Raw genomic sequence first — 22532 nt, 5'->3', positions numbered from 1 at the left:
ATTTAAAAAAATAGTGCCTCGTTTTTTGTTTCAAAACTAGAAATTATGTGCATACTTACACTCATCGTTTTCTTAAAATTTCATCCTCTAATACAGTGTGGTTTTCTCTCTTCATAGTCACAGAACCATAGCCTGGCAAATAACACAGGGTGGCCTCCACAGAGGAAATGCTGCCAGCTAACAGCACCGGATGTAATCGAGACCACAAGAGACACATACTCAGTTATAAATGTCGAACTAAAAAGAAGTATTGGAAAGAAACAAAAGCTACCTCTTTATTAGGCAGATTCATTGTTTTAGTGAAATCTTATTAGCTCACTGTTATCTCTCAAACAAAATAAAATCTCTGTGAATTATTTTGAGAATTCACTATCTGCAGATTTAAAAGGAAAAAAAAAAAACAGAAATATGGCTCCTCACCATCCCTGGCCAACCTCCGATCTTTGTGGGCAGAAGCACACAGGGACATGGTTGTCCACCTGCCAGACAGTATGGGATCCATAAGCTGGACCAACTTCTGCAAATGGTGGGGAAAACAGCACCTAGTAACAATGTCTTTTCTTGTAGCATTACAGAAAATGTCCTTTGCTAAAGGATCAGAATAAACCTATCTGTAAATGGTCAGTTAATGAGTATTATTAACTCTCTTTGGCAGTAGGGTGGGGATAGGAAAACCTTGATTTCCGAAGTGCGCAGTTGCTGTTTTCCGATTCCCACCCTTTGGTGCTGTGCTTCCGTTTGGCTGCAGTAATCATGATAGCTCTGATGAAGACTGTTTTCCTGCTGGCTACAAAAATCCAAATTTGAACTTTGCTAAAAGAGGAAAATACAAGACACTGGCACTTCTATTGTTTGTTTGTTTGTTTAGTACTGTGACGAATGGTACCTTCCATGCCTCAGATTTCAATAGCTGCCTATCTCTTGCTTTCTCAGGATTTTTACAATTAAACACATTCACCTATCCAAAAATAATTCTTCAGACAAAAACTTAAAATTCAACTTACTTCTTAGAGACGAAGATATCTTAGCAAAATATGGTCATTTTTATCTAAGTTGGCATTTTTTACACTTTAAAAGTTAACAGAAAGGATCCTTTCTATTTTTTCATACAAAGTGATAAATATTGCTTAGGAAGGTCAATAGTTTTCACAGGGCATGATATAACCCACTATAACTCAGACAGGAGAAAATGGGCATCGACTAATCATATTTTGGAACTCTGTTCTGTTACATGTTAAGTCAGCCATCTTACCAAGCAAGCTCTGTGAAAATATGAAAGAAAACCTTTTGCCACTAGAGGGAGTTCAAAATTCCCTTCCTATCAACAACATGTAGAGTTAATTTAACTTACGAAACAAAAAAGTATGATTATAGTATATTTCCTTTTTATTAGCCAATAAGATTAGAGCAAGAATTAATTTTTAGGGGAATATATTTTCCCCTTCAACTAGAATAACTACTGTGAATACATGTGAGGATTACTATGTGCAGCACATTTATAGGAAACGTGTCTGAAAAATTCTAATCTCTCGAAGTAGTATAGATGAGTTTGGTTCTAGTTGCATATTCACTGGGAATTGGATCTTTTACTCTTTCCAGCTTTATTGAAAAATAACTGCGGGGCTGGGCATGTGGTGCAGTGGTTAAGTTGCCCACTTGGGACGCCAATATCCCATATTGGAGTTCCTATTTTGAATCCAGGTGCCTATACTTCTAATCCAACTTCCTAGAAATGCAGGTGATGGCTAGGAAGCAGGCGGGGGCTCATGGCCTTAGGTCCCTGCAACCATGAGGAAGACCTGGATTGAATTTCAGGCTCCTGGTTTTGGCCTGTCCTAGCCCTAACTGTTGCATGCATTTGGTGAGTGAACCAGGAGATGTAGGATTTCCTAGGTATATATGTTTGTTTGTCTCTGTCCCTTTCAAATAAAACAAATTAATCAATAAATAATTTAAATATAACAATACTAATAGTTGTGGGAGAATGTCCCAAAAGGGGGTTGCTACAACCCCTCACCTTTTACAGATGCTTTCCCTATGTGATGCTGCCCTCCTACATCAAGGGTTGGAATCTGTTTTACCTTCCTTGGAATATGGGACGGCCCTGTGACATAACCAGAAGAGTGCCGCAGTATCACTGAGTGACTTTCAGAGCTAGATCTTAAAAAGGCTCTCAGCCAACTGCCCTGTGAAGATGTCTGGGCTGCTCTGCCATCCATGGGAGCCCACGTGGAAGAGAGGCCCTGCAGAATGAGAAGCCAGCGAGAGGAGGAGGGAGGCATTCCAGCCAGCAGCCAGTGAATAAGGCCACTGTGGACGCTCTGTCCCCAGCTGAGCCTGCAACTTCATGTAGCTACATGAGTGACCCAGCCTAAGTCAACTGGAGCAAAGAGCCATCAGCAAGTCCCAGCCAACCCAAGGAATTGTGCAAAATAACAAAACATCGTTTCAGGTCTAAAGTGGCTTGTTACCCAGTGACAGATAACTGAAGCAATAATACTAGTGAATACATCTGTATGGTATTCTAGAAAATGCTAAAGCCTTTCCTATGCACTGTCGTCTTTAGGAATACTAACTGGAAGAAACTAGATCAAAGGTCAGTTGCCCTATCCAAGATCTCAGAATGCTAAAGACAAAGTTTACGTTTAAAAGATACAGATTCCTTTTTTTTGGTCTTTCTCTTTTAAAAAAACATTTTATTTATTTGAAAGGTAGAGTTACAGAGAGGAAGAGGCAGAGGTGGGGAGAGAAATGTTCCATCTGTTGGCTCACTCCCCAAATGGCTGCAAAGGCCAGGGCTAGGCCAGGTTGAAGCCAGGAGCCAGGAGCTCCATAGCTCCATCCAGGTTTCCCACGTGGGTGCAGGAGCCCAAGCACTTGGGCCATCCTCTGCTGCCTTCCCAAGTGTATTAGCAGGGAGCTGGACTGGAAACAGAGCAGCTGGGACACAAACTGCTGCCCACAGGGGATGCCGGCACTGCAGAGGATGGCCCAACCCCCTACACCACAGCGCCCAGCCCGAGATATGCTTCTTCTAAGTAGGTACTGTACCCCTACTTTCTATTTTGTATCTAGTATAGTAGTGATTATCAAATAATGAAGTATTAATAAAAACTTCTCTTTTGAATACTTGTTTTTCACAAGAACTGGTTAATCTAGACATTTGAACGTTCATTTCCACTTGTCCTATAGGTTCAAAAAGAAAAAAATGACCTTTCCTGACCCATGCCTTTTTGTCTATGCACACTTTAGCTTTGCCTTGATGTTTAAGAAATACCCATCATTTAAAAGTGCTACATACAAAGCACGAGCATCTTCAAGCTATGGTATAACCTGGCTTTTTCAATAACCCTTGAAAATTCTTCCTTGCTTATTCTTGCCATATTCAAAAGTTTTACAACTCTCCTATGTGAGTCATCATTGCACAAAATAATGACTGGGCATCTGACACCAGATCCTTTGCATTTTTGGCTCTCCTCATCAAATTTTCCCTCCTCTAGGTTACCTGTGAAATCCTGTATGACTGATATGGACACAGAGCTCTGGCAGGAAAAAGACACTGCGATTATCCCACTGATGGCTAGAAGTTCTTGAGGAAAGTTGGACGTGGCAGAGGAAATGGTTTCAGAATTTAAGAATGCTCTGGTTCACTTGGGAACTCCTCCAACAAAAAAACTGGAGGAAGATGCTTGCCAGAAATCAGATTTTCAGAATAAACTAAGAGGTCCACATCCAAGGTGGAATGGTATTAATGCGTTAGAAGATTTAAGTCCAAACAGTGGTTCGTCAACCCACTGGCCAGTTTCTTTTCTGAGGAAGTATCTCACTCTCTTTGGTAGAGAGGTTTTAATTCCCTGGACAAGGCGTGCTACTTCCTCCTTTCCCACAACAGTGACGAGGAAAATGAAAACAAGACTGCAAATGTAAGTTGCAGATGCTGGAAGCCAGGAATCCACCAGGAGACTATTAGGAAACATATAGATTAAGTCTCTTCTACTTTATATCTTTCTATGGCCACTTCTTAATCTTAGGCTAAAGAAAGAAATCTTTCACATGGCCCAGAAATCCCTATAAGATCCGACTTTACCAACCTCTCCAGCATCCTCCTGCACCATTCTCTTCCTTACCCACTACGATCCAGGCACTCTGGTCTCTGAGCTCCTTGTATTTGCAAGGCAACCAAGTCGTAGTATGCTCCACAGATACTGTTCCCTTTCCGTGGAATGTTCTCCCTCTACCTCTTTACCTAAGTAACTCCTACTTATCCTTCAAGTCTCAGCTTAAACAACCTCTACCAGAATAATCTTCCTTCTTAGACCCAAGAAGAAACCAGGTCTTCCTGCTACATTGTCTATATGTAGAATACTGCATATCTCCTTCTTGGGACTTACTGAGCTTAAATTTAAGATTATTAGTTAATATCCATACTATGGGCATTGTGCTTCATTATGAAAGCTCCTGGAGAGAAGAGCTGTATCTGTTTTGTTCACTGTTTTATCACCAATGTCTTATACAATACAGAAGAGACATTCAACACTATCCATCGGATATAAACCTATTGTACGTATAGAACTTCAATATAACATATATTAAATATATAGTAAGGGATTGACATATAAATTTATATATTATGCACACATCTGAAGGTACAAAGAAGAATCTGACAGTTTTATTAAGGAAGAGACACTCACAAATTATCATGTGGAAAAGCAGATTCCAACCAGTGATTTGATGATCTGTGTAACACAAGGATTGCAGTGGGAGAGCTGGAACAAGAAGAATGAGGCCAAGTGCTGACTACAGAACGCTTCATGGAGGAGAATCCGAAATTGCCTGTAAGAATGGGCAAGCTTCACACATTTATTTTTCCGGCCCCTAGTAAAGTTCACAAGCATCTGTCATGCCCACCAGCACTTTTCTGATCTTCACTCCTCATACCTGGTTCCCAAATGCCTTCCAAACTCCAGGAAATTCAAGAAATCATGGTTTAAAGGAGCACTGGCAATGCTTAACTCAGAGGAGATGTTTTATGATGAGCTGGGAGACTTACTGTGTCAAGACTGCAGTAGCAGCTTGGCACCTGTGGAGGCTCTCAGATTAGGAACTGCCAATGAAACCTGCCCAAACCAAGTCCTTGGCAAATCCAGACATAAGAAGTGTAACATGTATGGGGCCGAGGAGAAAGAGCACAGGCTATGGAAGGAGCCTGCTGGTCAAGTGTCAGAGGAGCGGGGGCTCTGGGGAAAGCTATTCTTGCTGTTATCAGTATAGGAAATCTTTGTGACACACTCATGGGACATGACACAGTGATTGAGAAACACTGATGACACACATTTCATTAATGGTTTGTGGATAGGTATTCTAAGTGGCCTGCCCAACTACCCAGAACAAAGCTGAGTTAGACCTGTGAAATCATACTACTTGCCCAACCCTTAAGTGATTCTCATTGTGTGGGATCCAATAAAACGGACTATGAGCCTCTCTTCTCATCTGAGGTTCCCGACTCCTTGCTAACTGGCTAGATCGCCAGGACAGCACCCACTCTCACTAGTTTGGAAACGAAGATAGGAAACATGCTCAAAACAAGCCTGTTTACAGAGTTCAGCAACAGGACTTTCATTCTTAGTTTCACAATTAAAATCACTGAAATTTGGTTCAGGTAACAAATATGACATGACACTGTGGTATGGTTTTATTTCCTGGCTCTGCATAAATTATGTCAGCGTTGAAGTGAAAAATAGGTTTCCATTATGGAAGACATGTTTGGTAAACCACACTGCTTACACAAAATTTTCTGACTCTGAATCGAAAAAAAAAAAATGTGGCTTGGCGTTGGAGACTGCTCTTTTTCAAAACCTGTCTGCACGGTGCTTTCTATAAGCCTCTGAGCAACTATACAACATAAAGTGAATTTTAATTGCCAAGTGTATTCTAATACCAATCTCTCACACAGAGCACTGTAATTTGTAAGCAGTTTAGAACATCTAGGAACGTGTCTGTGCAGCTGAACTGCGCTCTCAAGGACGGCATTGTGCAATTCTCGTTTACTTTTTCTTATGTGATAAGGACTCAGCTTTTAATCATTTTAATCTCACATTTTTTATGACCCTTTTATTTAAAGTCAATATTTTAATTGGCACATATAAAGATCTGAACAGATCTTGGATCAGAACTTGTGTTTAAACTAAGAAAAGGGCACATATTACTTCAAATGACTTAGATATGAGCATAATGGCCTAATTTTCAATACAGCAGAGGAGTCTGTGAAACATTCAGAAGTAAAGAAATAACACTCACTAAGAAAAATGTAGTCAACAATCCTTTAAAGTGTTTAGCTGATACATGGTTCTAAATCCATTTAAAAAACAAATTCTTTAGGCCAGCATTGTGACGCAGGTAAAGCTGCCACCTGCGATGCGGGCATCCCATTTGGGCACCAGTTTGGGAAAATCAGCAGAAGATGGCCTAAGTCCTTGGGCCCTGGCACCTGTACAGACCTGGCCGTTATGGCTGTCTGCGGACTGAATGAGCAAATGGAAGATCTCTATCTCCCTCCTTCTCTCCTTCTCTGCAACTCTGCCTTTCAAATACATTTAAAAAAAAGCCATATATTTAAAAAATAATCACTGCTTTAGGCAATAAAATAAACTTAAAAACATTTTGGAATCTTCTTTAAAGATTTATTTATTTATTTACTTACTTTTTTTTTTTTTTTTTTTTTTTTTTTTTTTTTTTTTTGACAGGCAGAGTTAGACAAGTGAGAGAGAGAGAGACAGAGAGAAAGGTCTTCCTTCCATTGGTTCATCCCCCAAATGGCTGCTATGGCCAGTGCGCTGCACCAATCGGAAGCCAGGAGCCAGGTGCTTCCTCCTTGTCTCCCATGTGGGTGCAGGGCCCAAGAACCTGGGCCATCCTTCACTGCCTTCCCAGGCCACAGCAGAGAGCTGGACTGGAAGAGGAGCAACCAGGACAGAATCCGGCACCCCGACTGGGACTAGAACCTGGGGTGCCGGCGCCGCAGGCAGATTAGCCCAGTGAGCCACGGCGCTGGCCACTTACTTATTTGAAAGGCAGAATTACAGAGAGAAACTGAGAGTGATGGAGAAAGAGAGAGCGCATTTCTACTTGCTGGTTCACTCCTCAAATGGTTGCAATGGCCAGGGCTGGGCCAGGCTGAAGCCAGGAGCTAGGAGCTTCTTCAGGGTCTCCTACACAGTTGCAGGGACCCAAGGACTTGGGCCATCTTCCGCTGCTTTCCTAGGCTCATTAGCAGGGAGCTGGATCAGAAATAGAGCAGCCAGGACTTGAACTAGAGCCCATATGTGATGCCAACACTGCAGACAGCAGCCCACCTGATGCAGCACAATGCCAGCCCGCAAAATCTTCTCTATTTAGTAGTTTCTGTCTGTAAAATTATCAGCTATTTTGTCAACATTACTAAAAAAAATAGGATATGAGTTTTACCTCTCCTATGCCCCCGCCCCCGCCCCACCAGGATCACCTAACACAAATAAACATAACTGAAAGAGACTTTGAGGGAGACAGCAGGAAAGAAAAATAACAATAATCATGTAAAACTTACATGTGTCTCACACAGTTTTGGAAGTTTCACTTTTAAAGAGAAAAAAGGCAAACTGAAAACACTGACAATGTATAAAATATTCCTAACAGTTACTCAATATCATTCAACATTTAATTTCATGTTGTTATTGTACCACAAAGAAAGTGTCATTGTTGGACTTGATTTTGTTAATAACTTGAAACTAGAACCAGTAAATAACACTTGTCATTTTTTTTCACTGTATGTTATGTTTTATTTTAATAAACTTTGGTATGCAGACCAAAATAAACTGTAACAGTGCTTTCTATTAGAATTTTCTGTGATGATGGCAATATTCTGTATCTACACTCTCCAACATGGTGGCCACTAGCCAAATGCAATCAATGAACATTTGAAATATGGCTAACATGACTAAAAACCTGAGTATTTAAAGATTTGCTTATCATTTCTTTGAAAGGCAGAGTGATAGAGAGAGAGAGAGGAGAGACACAGAGATCTACCACGCACTGATTCACTCCCCACTTGGCCACAACAACCAGGTATGGGCCAAGTTGAAGCCAGGACATGGGAACTTCATCCTGATCTCCAAAATGGGAGCCATTTTCTGCTGCCTTTCCAGGCAAAGTCGTGGGAAGCTGGACCAGAAGTGGAGCAGCCAGGACTCAAACCAGCACTTCGATACGGCATACTGGCATCACAAGTGATGGCTTAACCAGCTGCATTCTAAAGTTATTTATTTATTTATTTATTAGACAGAGAGAGTGATAGACAGTGCGAGAGAGAGAGACAGAGAGAAAGGTCTTCCTTCCATTGGTTCACCCCCCAAATGGCTGCCATGGCCGAAGCCAGGAGCCAGGCACCTCCTCTCGGTCTCCCATGCAGGTGCAGGGCCCAAGCACCCGGGCCATCCTTCACTGCCCTCCCAGGCCACAGCAGAGAGCTGGACTGGAAGAGGAGCAACCAGGACCAGAACCCGGCGCCCACATGGGATGCCAGTACCACAGGCGGAGGATTAACCAAGTGAGCCACAGCACCAGCCCCAACCACCTGCATTCTAATGCAGACCCCTGAGTATTTGATTTTAATAAATTTAAATTTAAATAGTCACAGGTATTTTATGGTTACCCTATTCAATAGCACAGACCTATAATTAACTGAATCTCTGAAAAGTGAAGAAGCAAATTCTTGTAGTTGAGGTTAAATATGGCAATTATTTTATTAGGAGCAAGAGACTGAAATTATTTTTATCTCATGATCTTTAAAAATCCTTATTCAATCAGTCATGAAAAGGAGCTTTGCCTACAAATAATTAAAGTACTATCGAGGAAGGCCAAAAATGATAAGAATGCCACTGCAAAGAGAACAAGCCCATTCCCGAGTGCGATGGTGCTGCTGCCCCAGGTGAGCCAGTTTCCAGGAATGAGACGTGTCAAGGGGCTGTGCTTTGGCCAACTCAGTTCACTCTGACCCAGACTTTCCACAGAATCCGAACCAAAGCAGAACTGAAAAGAAAGTCTGGAAAGGAGATTATTTAAATGTATCCCTATGCCTTCACTAGCTATACTGCTGGGAAAGCGATCTAATGAGATCGTGAGCCCACAGGAGAGAGAGAGAGATAGATGTGTGGATGGAAGGGTGGACAGGTGGATGGACTGATGGATAGACAGATCTATTTAACTGGGTTCTTTCTCACTCTGGGGAGGATATCCTACTACTTTTTTTTCACTCAGATATTATACTTTATCTGTGGCCCTGAATAGTTCTACTTATTTGAGCTTCACAAACATTGTCTGGGGTAAATGAAGAAGGAATTAATCTCAGTTAAGAAAGGCTTGAAGTTAAGCAGCTTGCCAAAGGTCACCAGTCAGTACTCTGATTCCCATTCCATGGAATATATTTGATTTAATCATGGTTAGAATGCAATAGGAATAGTAGATTTTTCGAAATCACCAAGACTTAAACTAGTTTTTGTGCTTGGATTTTTTTACATTATAATTCCAGCCTTATTTTTTCTGCTAAAATAAGGGGCACATCTTTTCAAGTTCGTCTTTGGCTGTGAGAAGGGGAAACTATATAATTCCTCCAGGAAGGAGGAGGAAAAGCAAGAAGAGTCACATGATCAGTTGAAACAGAATAATGGAAAATCTACAATTATTTTCAGGTCTAGACTAAATTAACCTTCTTTGGTTAAACTTTCTAACAATCAAGAATCCATTCACTATAGTATCCCAAGATTTAGTTTCAATGTATAAATAAATGTTCCATTAGATAAACAAGCTATTATGTAATAAGTATGAACAATGTTTTAGTGAAGTCTAAAATGCTATAAGAGGATACTCTCAAGTGGGGGTGTAGGAAAGGAGAGGAGTTTTAATTAACATTGTTGGATACATAAAGTCACCCCCACCCCAAAAGAAGCAATTCACCAAGAAATTATTTTCACCAGGATTATTTTCATAATCTTCACTGTAGCAATCCACCAGACTGGAATAATTTCAAGCAGGCAGTTTTTCTAAATGATCCCTTCCAACTTCAGTTAACATACATAAGCTGTGATAGATCACCTCCAAACGGCCACCATCAATTCCTTTCCTTCTGATATTCACATACCACTGCAGCCTTCAAAAAAACTGGAATCTACTGGGTCTCAGCTCAAGTCTGAGGTGCCATGGTGACGTGCTTTGGACACTGTGTCTGGTAGCTCCCACCTTCTCTCTTGGAAGGTAGCCACTTTAGGAAAGAAGTCCTGCTATCATGAGACCACTATCCTGTGAGAAAGGTCAAGCTGCCCATGCAGAAAGAGAAAGGCCAAGAGCAAAGCAAGAGGCATCAGCTATTAAAAGTGAAGCCCATCAAGCTGCCAGCTGAGTGCAGCCAAGAGAACCCCACTGAATGCAGCCCAGTGACCCACACCAGCTGACAACATATGGAGCAGTCAAACTCTGTCCAAATTCCTGAGCTACAGAATCATGGGAAATAATAAATTATTATTGTTCTAGACCGCAAAGCTTGGGATTGATTTGTTATGCTATCTGTTTCCACACTTGATTACTCAACTTGCTACTTCTACTTCTTATTCTGAATAAAAGAAGTAACTAGGAAGTTTCCTTGGCCCGTTTTCCCTCAAGTTTAAATATGGCTGAGCGTACATATTTCTGAGGGTGTTACTGTCACAGTCAAGGCCCACCCCAACAGAAAGCACACCCTTGAGGCTTCCTGTTGCATTGGTCTCATTCTTACTGCCACCACCAACCAAAAGCAAAATATAAGGGAGCTATCTGAGGCATGGGTTCCTGGAAATGTACAGCATACATGTTTATGCTGTTTAGAAAGAATCTGTTTAGCCAAAGATTTCTCAGCCAAGGCCTTTATACTGAACTTTGAAGGGTGATGGAGAAAAATCACCACATAAACAAGCCTATAAAACTGAAATCAAGAAGCCAGGCTGTCCATCTCTGCAGCAAATCCTGGAATCTCAACCCTGCCCCCACCTGCATCTTGCCTTTTCCTTTTTACTATGAATATTTAATTCAATGACGGAATAAAAACTTTAAATTATTGCAAAACATAAGTAAATAAGTGCTAAGTTTATGCATTAATCTTGTTCACTGTGGAGGAGACTGTTTTGTTTCCCCTCAATGAAATTATGTTGGGAAAATATCTTTAATAGACATTATAAGTATGAATGGTATTTTTAAAAGGAGGGGAAATGCAATAGCTAGTGGAGTCTAAAATGCTATAAGGGGATACTCTCAAGTAGAAAACTGCTTTAGAGCTCCCAATTCATTTAGATTGAATCCTCTATGAGTGATGTTAAGGGAGACTATAATTTACCTAAAAGTAGAAAAGCAAATGGATAACTCCTAAAAGTCAATACCCTATAACTTCATGGTTATCCCCTAGTGCCATCCAGCTAATGTCCACCTCTGCCACCTGCTTCATTTCTTCGTCCAGCCCTTCTAAGATATTCTGAAGGAGAGAGAAGTTCAAAGCACAGAGTGTTCACATTTCTCTTTCAGTCTCTCTCAGTTAACACAATTATCAAGCATGGTACATAATCTATAAGATAGTGATATGTAAGCCATAAAGTAAGGTCTCCCAAATGCCTTACTCAATTTGAAAAGTTGCCAGTTCTGTCAGAAATGCCAACGCTCCAATCAAGTATTCACTGCACAGAATCTTCATCTTTCCATCAGTACGTGTTGAAATAACAGATGTTGAAATATGACCAATTTTGTGGTTGACAACCACGTCTTGAAATGTCTATAGCAATATGAACATCGGCAGTCTGTGAATACGATGCTTCCTTCTGGATCAACTTCCCAAGGGTTTGATGGGACACTGTCACACAACATTTTTCCATCTGCAGAACATACAACATGTATAAATGTGCAGATTGTGAGGGCTACAGTACAAAGGAATGGTCCATATCACAGGCAATACGCATTGCTGTCATTCAAGAAAAACCAGAGGCACTGGTTTTAAGGGTCCTAAAATCAAGTTTCAATTCTAGCCAGTCATATTAGATACTTCTTTCATTTAAAGGATTAAGGATATTAAGGATACACAGGTAAAATTCTCTGAAACAGTTTCAAGAGCCTGACCCCTAAAATGCAGAAGAATCATCCTGCTCAACCACTTTTACTCCTGTGTTCAGGCATTAGCTGAGATTTTTGTCAGGATCTGGACAAGAAATGAGAAATGCCCTAGGGTTCTGCTGTTCCTTCCTTTGCTGGAAGGGAAGAAGTCACTTTGATGCTGACACTCTCTCTGACTTCTTGACAAGTCATTTTGCTTTTCTGTGGCACTGAAAGCACTCAGAAGTCAAGAATACTCCTTGAGATCATTATAAGAGACCCCACAGGGGAGCCAAGTTATATAAAGTCCGTTGTTCACGCAGACGAAAGGCAATCTTTGGAGAAGCAATGCTTTCTGGTAACTGTGAACACGAAGGACTTCTCTTCTCTGTCAAGAAGCCTGACAATATGGACTCTGCTTCCTGTCTGAGCAGGAACCACATCCCCAAGGAATAATTCTGACACCTAAAACAAATCCAGCAGCCCCGACTTTAGGATGCTTCTATCTCAGTCCCACCTAGGATAGACACCCACTACCTGACCGCTCAGGCAGTTGACTCCCAGCAAAGGAGCACCTGAAGCACACCTAGGAAAGATCTCTATGTACTTCCCTCCCTAAGTGACACATGAGAGTCGCCATCTTGATTGCTGGAAAAGCTGCCCCCATCCCTTCCCTCCTCACCTCCCCGCAGTCTAAAAAAAATGACCCCTTCATTGATGTCTCTAACTATGTCAGGGCAGAAGCCATGTTCCCCATCTCCATTTTCTTAGCAACTGTTGACTCCAGGTTCCCCTCTCGAAGACTCTTCTGAGGGGTTCTCACGGCATAGACATATTTGCGCACATTGAAAGCAGCCATCTTTTTGTTCAATTGTTTTAATGGGGACAGACTTTTATTTTTTTACTTTTTGAAAACTGAACAGTACTTTATACTTTGTGTATCTGTGTGGGTGCAAACTGTTGAAATCTTAAATTAGTATATACTAAGTTGATCTTCTGTATATAAAGATAATTGAAAATGAATCGTGATGAAGAATGGGATGGGAGAGGAAGTGGGAGATGGGATGGTTGTGAGTGGGAGGGAGGTTATGGGGAGAAAAGCCACTATAATCCAAAAGTTGTACTTTGGAAATTAATATTTATTAAATAACAGTTGAAAAAAAATTTTAAAAATAAAAAAACTAAAATTAATGTACATGAATAAAATACACACATTTGAGTTTTGACATCCATATATAGTTATGTAACCAATGGTCAAAACAAGATATAGGATATCTCCATCCTTAAAGAGTATTTCCAGGGGCTGGAACTATAGCGTAGTGGGTAAAAGCCACTGCCTGTAGTGCGGCATCTCATACGGGTGCCAGTTCAAGTCCTGGCTGCTCCATTTCAATCCAGCTCTCTGCTATGGCCTCAGAAAGCAGCATAAGATGGCTCAAGCACTTGGGCCCCTGCACCCATGTGGGAGACCTGGAAGAAGCTCCTGGCTTTGGATCGGCTCAGCTCTGGCTGTTATGGCCATCTGAGGAGTGAATCAGCAGATAGAAGACTCTCTCTCTCTCTCTCTGTAACTCTGCCTTTCAAATAAATAAATCTTAAAAAAAAAAAAAGAGTATTTTCCCATGCCCATTTCCTCTCAACCTCCTTACCAATCACTATCTGATCACTATTGATGAGTTTTGTTTGTATTTGGCTTTATATAATTTGAATCATAGAATAAGGACTTTTTTTTATAACTGGCTTCTTTTAACTTAGCATGTATAAGACTCATCAACATCACTGCCAGAATTGATGATTTGTTCTACCTATCTTCCTTCCTTCCTTTTTACCGTTGAGTAATCCATTTATTCATTTTCTTGTTAATGGACATTTGTATTATTTCCAGCTTTTGACAGTAAGAATAAAGCTCCTATAAACAGTTTTATTTAAATCTTTTTGTGAACCTACGTTTTTATTTCTTGTAGGTAAATACCTGAGAGTGGACTTGCTAGGTCATACACAGTAAACGCATGTTCAAGTATAAGAAACTGTCAAATAGTTCTCCAACAAGACTAGACAATTCTACACTCTCAGAATGAGAGTTCCAAGTGCCACACATCCTCCCCAGCCTTCAGGCTTGGCAATCTTTTTCATATTAGCTATTTCAGTGAATGGGAAATGGCTATCATTGTAGCTATAATTTATATTTTTCTGATGTCTGATCGTGTTAAGCACACCCACTGAGGTTATTGGGCATTAACATATCTTCTTTCCTATACCTTTCATTGGGTTGTCTTTTCAACTAGATTTGTAGAAATTCTTTATGTATTTTAGATGTAAGTCCTTTGTCAGATATATGTGCTGTCAGTATGCTCCAAGTTAGTACATGCTTGTTCATTTTCTTAAACATGGTACAAATTTGTAAGCAGAAATGTTTTCTTGTGGTGATATCCAATTTGTCAATTTTTAAGTTTATGACTTTTATTTTTTGTGTCATACGCAAGAAATCCATGCACAATCCATGATTACAAAGACGTCCTCTATGTATTATTCTAGAGGACTGACTGTAGTTTCAAGTTTATGTTGGGCTTGTGATTTGATTCAAATCGAGTTTTCAATATGGAGACAGGTATAAAGATTCATTTCTTTTTCAAGAAAGGTCATCTCTGCAGTTTGAGAAATTGTGGTATCTCAGTACATTCAAACTCCTGCTGCATGTGCCCACAGCATGCTCATTTTATTTTCTACTACATTCAGTATTCTAATAGGACCACTCATCCCAACACGGAGAAGTATTACAAGGAGAGATCATTCACACTGCACATCCTACAGCAGTTAGCAACTTTGCGTTACATAAATATTTCACTTTGATTTTTTTAAAGCAAGAGCTCAGATCTAAAGAGACTCAGGTTCTAATTTTAGTGAAAATCTTATCATTTGAATCATAAGTACAACTACTTAGAATGAAATGGTTTTAAGTGTAAAATATCTGTGACTTTTTCATGTCCTCGCAATGGAATTAGAGTGGAAAGAAGCAGTGGGCCCAAGTCAGGGAGCATGAGTTCCGAAGGCAGGAACTAAACAATTGCTTGCGAGAAAGGGTTAACCCATGGACAGCTGCTGCTGCTGCTTCTTCTTCTTCTTCTTCTTCTTTTTTTCTTTTTCTCCTTTAAAACAAAACAAAACAAAAACTCCACCTGCCAAGCAGAAAAGACCTTGATTTCTGTTGAAAAAAGAATAAAGCTATTTCTCTAGCCTTAGATGGAGCCTGGAAGGATTAGACCCTGCCTGAGAGTGAGTGATAGAAAACAGGAAAAATTTGTTACTGGAGACTCAGTTAGGGCACGTTCTCCACCCTTTTAATTCAATCAACACAAGAAAGAATATTGGCCAACACTGATAGAATAACACTACTGTACCTTACATGTAGCACTTCCAGTAACTTGGCTACTGATCCCTACTCCACTTTCTTTCTTTTCTTTTTTTTAAAGATTTATTTTATTTATTTGAAAGGCAGAGTGATAGAGAGAGAGGGACCACACACATAAAGATCTTCCATTCACTGTTTTACTTCCAAAATGGCCACAATTCCTGGGGGCTGGGCCAGGCTGAAGCCAGAAGCCTGCATCTCTACCTGGGTCTCCCACACGAGTGGAAGGGACCCAAGTATTTGGGCCATGTTCTGTTCCGTCCTCAGGCACATTAACAGAGAGCTGGTTTGGAAGCAGAGCAGCCAGGACTCAAACCAGGGCCTCCACGTAGGATGCATCACAGACGGCAGCTTATCCTGCTGTGTCACAATGTCGGTTCCCCTACTTCATTTTATAAAACACCAACCAAATGGGGACCCCAAAGTCTCTACAGGAAGAATCTAAAGATTACTGAAGTTCTCATTATGAATGAAGTACTTTTATTTCCACAGCAATAAGGTCTACAGTTATGTACTCTATTTTTATTGAATAAGGAGGAATTCAGGGTGTGTGTGTGTGTGTGTGTGTGTGTGACAGAGAGAGAGAGAGAAAGAGAGAGAGAAAGAGTCAGACAACTGGGAAATGGAAAAAGTAGAAAATTCCTTCTTCAGTTACTAAGGAAGGGCCTCTGCCCTCACTGTTTTTGTGGAATGTGTAGTGTACAAGGTCACCCAGCAGTCCTGAGCAGATGAATGGAGGGAGTCCTGACTGGAGAGCACACATTCTCCTGTGTTAGTGGGGAGGAAGACCAGAGCAATTCTGATGAGAACTTTTTATAAGAATTTTACACAATAAAATATATATTTTCCCCTTATATTTGCGCATCTATCAAGATTCAGGGGAAAATACTCTAAGACATACTGTGAATTTCCAATGCCAATAATCATAATATATAAACGTGAAGATCACATATATAAAATTGTGAAAGGCTCAGCTAAAGACATAAATATCTAATTCAATACTTAAAAACCAACATTTGTTGTATGCTTAATAAATGCCATGAGTACTCTGCATGTCAGTTCACTCATTCAGTGTGAAAAAGCTATGAAACAACTATTATCTTTTCTCTCATTTTATTGAAAACTGAGAAACAGAGAAGGTAAGTGACTTGCTTTTAAAAAGTTACAGTCAGAATAAGGCAGGCTGATTCCAGAGACCACTGCCTTCATGCATGTGTCTCCCCAACACTCACATGATGAAGCCCTTAACCCTCAATGTGCCTAGAGGGCCTGTAAGGAGGTAATCAAGGTTAAACAGTGACACAACGACACAACGGTTGGTCCTAATCCTACAGAATTTGTGGTCTTATAAGAAGAGGAAGAGAGTGGATTGTTCCTTTCTCTCCCTCTTCCCACTTCCCTCTCCCTCTCCTTTATTCTCTGCATCTGCAAACACTGGGGACAGGTCACATGATCACACTGCAAGAAGGTGACTTCGGCAAACCAGGAAGAGAGCCCTCACTAGAACCCAACCAGCCGGCACCTGGGTCTTGTACTTCTAGCACCCAAATCTGTTAGGAAATAAATTTCTATGGTTTAAGTCTATAGTATTATTTATGGTAGCCTGAGCAGACTAAGACATGACATAAATTACTCTTCCCAGAAACTTCTAAATAAGGGAAGAATCAAAAAGAATGTAAGATCCAATTTTTGTTTCCTCTATAATTTCTTCACATTGTTAGAACCTAGCCTCCCTTTTACTCTTTCATGGGGAAGTAAAAGCAACCTAAAATCTGAAATATTATTGGATTTTATCCTTATAAATATTCATAGATCCTTTTAAATATATGTACCAATACATGCAGCTTAAGACATGTTTACTGCATTGATCTTCGCAAAGGAAACATAAAAGCTTCTGATCAATATAAATGTAAAAGTTTCAGGTCTGATTTTTCGCATAACTAGATTTTCAGGCAATGACTCTGGAACTAAAATGGAATAAGAATGAAGACCTTAAATGGTTGCTCTTACAGTGTTCCCCATTTATTAGAAATAATCACAGAGCATTAGCAGTAATGCCAAATCTCCAGCATTCTGGTCTTGTGAAAGAAATTATCAGTGTCTAAAAGGTCTTTGTCAAGTCCAACATCTATAAACATTTAAGTGGTATTGAGCAGGTTCCATAATCTGATCTGCTTTTAACTGTGGGAATCAATGCAGTTATTAAGAAGCTATTTGAATAATTCATGTTCTACGAAAAGGCCTTCGGAGTAACCATAATGTGTTTGCATCTTAATGGTATTTTAAATAAAGTTGTGTCTTGCAAGGACACACATTTAGTAAGCAAGACCAAACCCCATCCATCAGTTAAGAGTTATGAGAGAAATTCTGACAGTTTCAGTGGAACAGCCAGGCTACCTAGGCTTTGATAAATAGGGAGTTACGGGAAAGTTTCTTTCTCCAATATCTTAGTATCTACCTTTTCACCCACTGCCTTGCTGTTGGTATTTGATATTCTTTGGACATTCTAGTCAGTGATACCACTGTAAGGCCATGTAGGCGTGTTAACTAGTTCCTACGCCTGTTCATCAGCCCCAGCAACTAATGTATTAAGAGTTAAACGGTTAACTCTGGGTGAAGATATGTGGACAAGCATGGCTTTCTTTCTTTGGAAGCCTTCCAACCTTAGACCACACACTTCCCTTACACTGACATGTGAAGACACTGATCATGCTCTCTAGGCGTTCCCCCTTCTCAAGCCAGACAGTCCCAGTGCAATGGCTTTACTCTTGCTCTCTCAGTGTCAGTGCCCACAGGAGTATCCATGGTAGGGTCCACGCTTACACACTTTCGGAGACCATGCACACACAAAAACCCACTGCACATGACCATTATTAAAAAAATGTCTCTATTATAAGAAATTCTTTCTATTCATAAATCAATTCCCCTATGTAGGTTAGCTCTTTTTCTTAATTGCTTGAACACTGCCATCAAACTATCCATCCCCTGGACTACTTCTCTTCAGGTCTACATGGTCTTCTCCTGAAGCTTTGCCCACAAAACTTTCCTGGTTATCACTCTCACTTTCCTTTCTAATCCACAAATAATGCCCCATACCTCCACTGAACACAAGCCACGCCAAATCACTTACTGTTGCCAGAAAACACCAAGTTTTCTCCCTCCCCATGCTCTTCTCCACCTAGAATATTATTCCTGCACTTGTGTTGTATAACCAGTGCTTACCCTGGGCAGGTAGCCTGAGAGTTCATAGGAGAGGATGAGGGTACTTTGCAAGGTTAGGTGGAAAATGGAATTAAAAGATAACTTTGTTTTGGTGCAAAAAAAATTGACATCCATCCATATAAGGGGTTTTCAAAAAGTTCACAGAAAATGTATATTAACAAAAAATCATGAATAGATTTCAAGTTTTTGCACCAAAATAAATATATTTTTATTTTCCATCAACATTTTGAAGAGCCCTGATATGCTAGTCAGTATAGAGTAACTGTTCTAAAAATAACTTCCAAATCAAAGGGACACAATGCACAGTTACTTCTCATTTATATTGTAGTCTGATCTTGTTGGGGTGGCAGGCAGTATTTTTAGGTAGGTGAACTGTACACGGTCCTTCAAGGATCCCGACTTCTCCATCTGAGAATGCTACTGTCTTCTACATCAGGCCCTTGAGGTCACCTCCGAAAGGGAAGAGAGAGCATGAAGGACTGTGCAGAGGACTTTAAGTCCAGGGAAAGATGTGGTGCACATCTCTTCTGTCCACGTTCCACTCACAACTCAGTCACGAAACTACACACTTACTGCAGAAGAAGCTGGGAAACGTAGCTGCAGGAGGAAAATGAAGGGTTGCTAAATCTGTAGCACTGTTTCCAGATGACTCTATTTTATTCTTTGTGAAAGTCTATGCTTACTGTTATCATAATGGCTGATATTACAATGAGAATATAAGAACAGACAGTATTATAAAAGGGTAATCACAAAAGGATAAAAACAATTGCTACATTGCACCCTGAAATTCTGTGTGGTTACTTGTCTATTTCTCCAACCGATCTGGAAGCTCCTGGAGGCCAGCAATGAAACTTCCATTTGTATATTGCTGGCATGATGCACAGATATATTCCTGTGCACAAATGTCCATCTAGATTTGGAAATGAATGAATTAATGAATGGGTCTTGGTCCACTCTTTTCTATCATTCCAAACCATGTTGTTAAAATAGTACTTGAAGATCCAGAGATCAAGATCCACTAGAGCATGACTCTTGTGAGCTCTGGGGGTCAACAGATGCTACAGTGGCTCTAAAGAGTGGACTGGATCACACTTTTGATACCCATGGAGAAGAGAAAGCCATGTCCTTTCACTAGGAGATGAATCATACTCATTGTTGAATCCTTAGCACTTGGCACTCTTAGCATTGTCTGTTAAATGAATGAATGAACACAAAATACTGGAAAATATTTTTTAATTAGGTTAATGAGGTCATAGAATATGTTAACTTTATTTTCACACTAGGAGTAACAAAATTTGGTAATAGGACCAGCCATAAAATACAAAAAAAGGTCAGATTTACTGTGGTTTATGATTATTCCCATATCATTTTATAAAACTGTCTATTCCTAAACATTATTTTCATAATAGTAGTTAAGAATTCTTTTCACAAATTTGCCCTAACATTTAAGCAAACTGAAATGGTGGAAATCACTCAACCACCGGGTCTGACAACCATTCACTCAGCTTTTAACGGTGGAACCTTCTGCTGATAGAGGAAGAATGCCTTCTTCCCTTGGATTAAAGCATTACAAACTGAGATAGCGTTAGGAAACTGAAAAGCAGGAAAGGCTGTCTTCCTTTTCCAGTCTATAAATAAACAGGAAGACAAAGATAAAGACTCAAGTAGTTCCCAAGCCAATAATGTGAAACTTGTGTTGACCTGCCTTAAATATCATACTTCCTACTATGACTGGTTTTTAAAAAGAAAAAAAAAAAAAACCCAAACATCTAAAATCAGAAAAAGAAATCATAATGTGCTTCTTCTTGCGAAGCTTTGTACTACCTGTTCAAGAAACGTCAGGATCCTTAATTCTATTTGTTTATGTTAAACTAATTTTTTAAAGTTTATGTATTTGAAAGTCAGGGTTACAGGGAGAGAGGGAGAGAGAGAGAGAGAGAGAGAGAGAGAGAGAGATTGATCTTCCATCTGTTCATTCACTCCCCAAATTGCCATAACAGCTAGGCCTGGGCCAGACTGAAGAGGAGCCAGGAGCTTCATTCCGGTTTCCAATGTTGGTATCAGGAGCCCAAGGACTTGGGCCATTTCCAACTGCTTTCCCAGGTGCATTAGCAGAGAGCTGGATTGGAAATGGAGCAACTGGGACTCGAACCAGTGCCCATGTGGAATGGTGGCAGTGCAGACAGCAGCTTAACTCCTATGCCACAGCACCTGCCCCATGTTAAACTAACAAAAATGTTTGCTTTTGTCAAACTTTGGATGTTGGTTGTTGTGTTCAAATTAATATTAACCTGGTGAAATGAGAATGTTCACTCTCTAGTCCTTCCAGGTTTTTGTCTCTTTTGATAAATGGAATAAAGAAGCAGCTGGTGCAAAATTAATCCAAAAAAGTATTTGCTTTAGAATGTACAAGTGAAACTCATATTTGAAATAAAACATACACATCAATGATTTATCATTTTGGTGATAAAGTAAACATCATTTTTTTTTTGACAGGCAGAGTGGACAGTGAGAGAGAGAGACAGAGAGAAAGGTCTTCCTTTGCCGTTGGTTCGCCCCCCAATGGCCACCGCAGCCGGCGCGCTGCGGCCGGCGCACCGCGCTGATCCAAAGCCAGGAGCCAGGTGCTTCTCCTGGTCTCTCATGCGGGTGCAGGGCCCAAGGACTTGGGCCATTCTCCACTGCACTCCCGGGCCACAGCAGAGAGCTGGACAGGAAGAGGAGCAACCGGGACAGAATCGGGCACCCCAACCAGGACTAGAACCTGGGGTGCCGACACCACAGGTGGAGGATTAGCCTAGTGAGCCGCAGCGGCGGCCAAACATCATTTTTATTAGTAATTTTCAAAAATATTTAAATCCAATCCATCAGACAAAAATATAATGAAGCTTTTTATTTATTTATTTTTTAAATTATTTTTCCCAAAAAAACCTTTCATTTAAGGAATACAAACTTCATGCATTTCATAAGTACAACTTTAGGAATATAGTGATTGTTCCTGCAATACCTGCCCCTCCCACCCACTCTCCCACACCTCCTCTTCCTGCCTCTCCCATTCCCAGAAGAATGAAACTTTTCTTGCAGCATTATCCTAAAAAAGTCATCTTTTCATAATCTCTATCTAATTTGTTTTCAAATTATAAAGCCTTAAAAGTTCAGTAAAGGGGCCGGTGCTGTGGCATAATGGGTAAAGCCACTGCCTGTGGTGCCAGAATCCCTTGGGAAAGCCCTCTGCTATGGCCTGGGAAAGCAGTAGAAGACAGCCCAAGTCCTTTGGACCCCTGCATTCACATGGGAGACCTGGAAGAAGTTCCTGTCTCCTAGCTTCAAGATAGGTCCAGCTCTGGCCATTGTGGCCATTTGGGGAGTGAACCAGCAGATGGAAGACATCTCTCTCTCTCTCTCTCTCTGCCTCTCTCTGCCTCTCTGTAACTCTGCCTTTCAAATAAATAATCTTAAAAAAAAAAAGTTCAGTGAAACCAGATGGATAAAACCTGAAACAAAGCAAACTCAATGATCTCAGGGAAGAAGAATAGTGATGACGAGAGGCTAGAAGGGGAGCAGGGGTGGGAGTATAGTGGGGAGGTGATGAACAGAGGTTGGATACCAGGTGTCAAAGCTCAGATAAATAGAAGAAATAAGTTCTAAGTTCTATTGCGTATTAAGGTGACAAGAGCTTATAACAATGCATTACATAAATTACACAGAATTAGGAGAGAGGAAATGACAGGTGTTTAAGGCGATAGCAGTGCTAATTACGCTG

At 40.5% G+C, this 22532-nt stretch overlaps 1 protein-coding gene and 1 long non-coding RNA gene across 10 annotated transcripts in view; one reads left to right on the top strand and one right to left on the bottom strand.

Moving 5' to 3' along the window:
* Positions 1-22532, bottom strand: part of RBMS1 (RNA binding motif single stranded interacting protein 1) — a 241187-nt gene that overhangs the window by 166561 nt on the left and 52094 nt on the right. The gene's annotated exons all lie outside the window — the stretch shown is intronic.
* Positions 1-22532, top strand: part of LOC127491762 (uncharacterized) — a 58175-nt gene that overhangs the window by 11509 nt on the left and 24134 nt on the right. The window contains exon 2 of the long non-coding RNA XR_007920656.2: positions 118-22532. This exon is cut by the window's right edge and continues 24134 nt beyond it. This is a non-coding gene — a long non-coding RNA (uncharacterized lncRNA). The remainder of the gene's footprint in view (positions 1-117) is intronic.

Source organism: Oryctolagus cuniculus, chromosome 3, assembly GCF_964237555.1.
Source record: "Oryctolagus cuniculus chromosome 3, mOryCun1.1, whole genome shotgun sequence".
Lineage (NCBI taxonomy): Eukaryota > Metazoa > Chordata > Mammalia > Lagomorpha > Leporidae > Oryctolagus > Oryctolagus cuniculus.
Note: the sequence above shows the minus strand (reverse complement) of the source record. Positions and strands in the feature narration are given on the sequence as shown.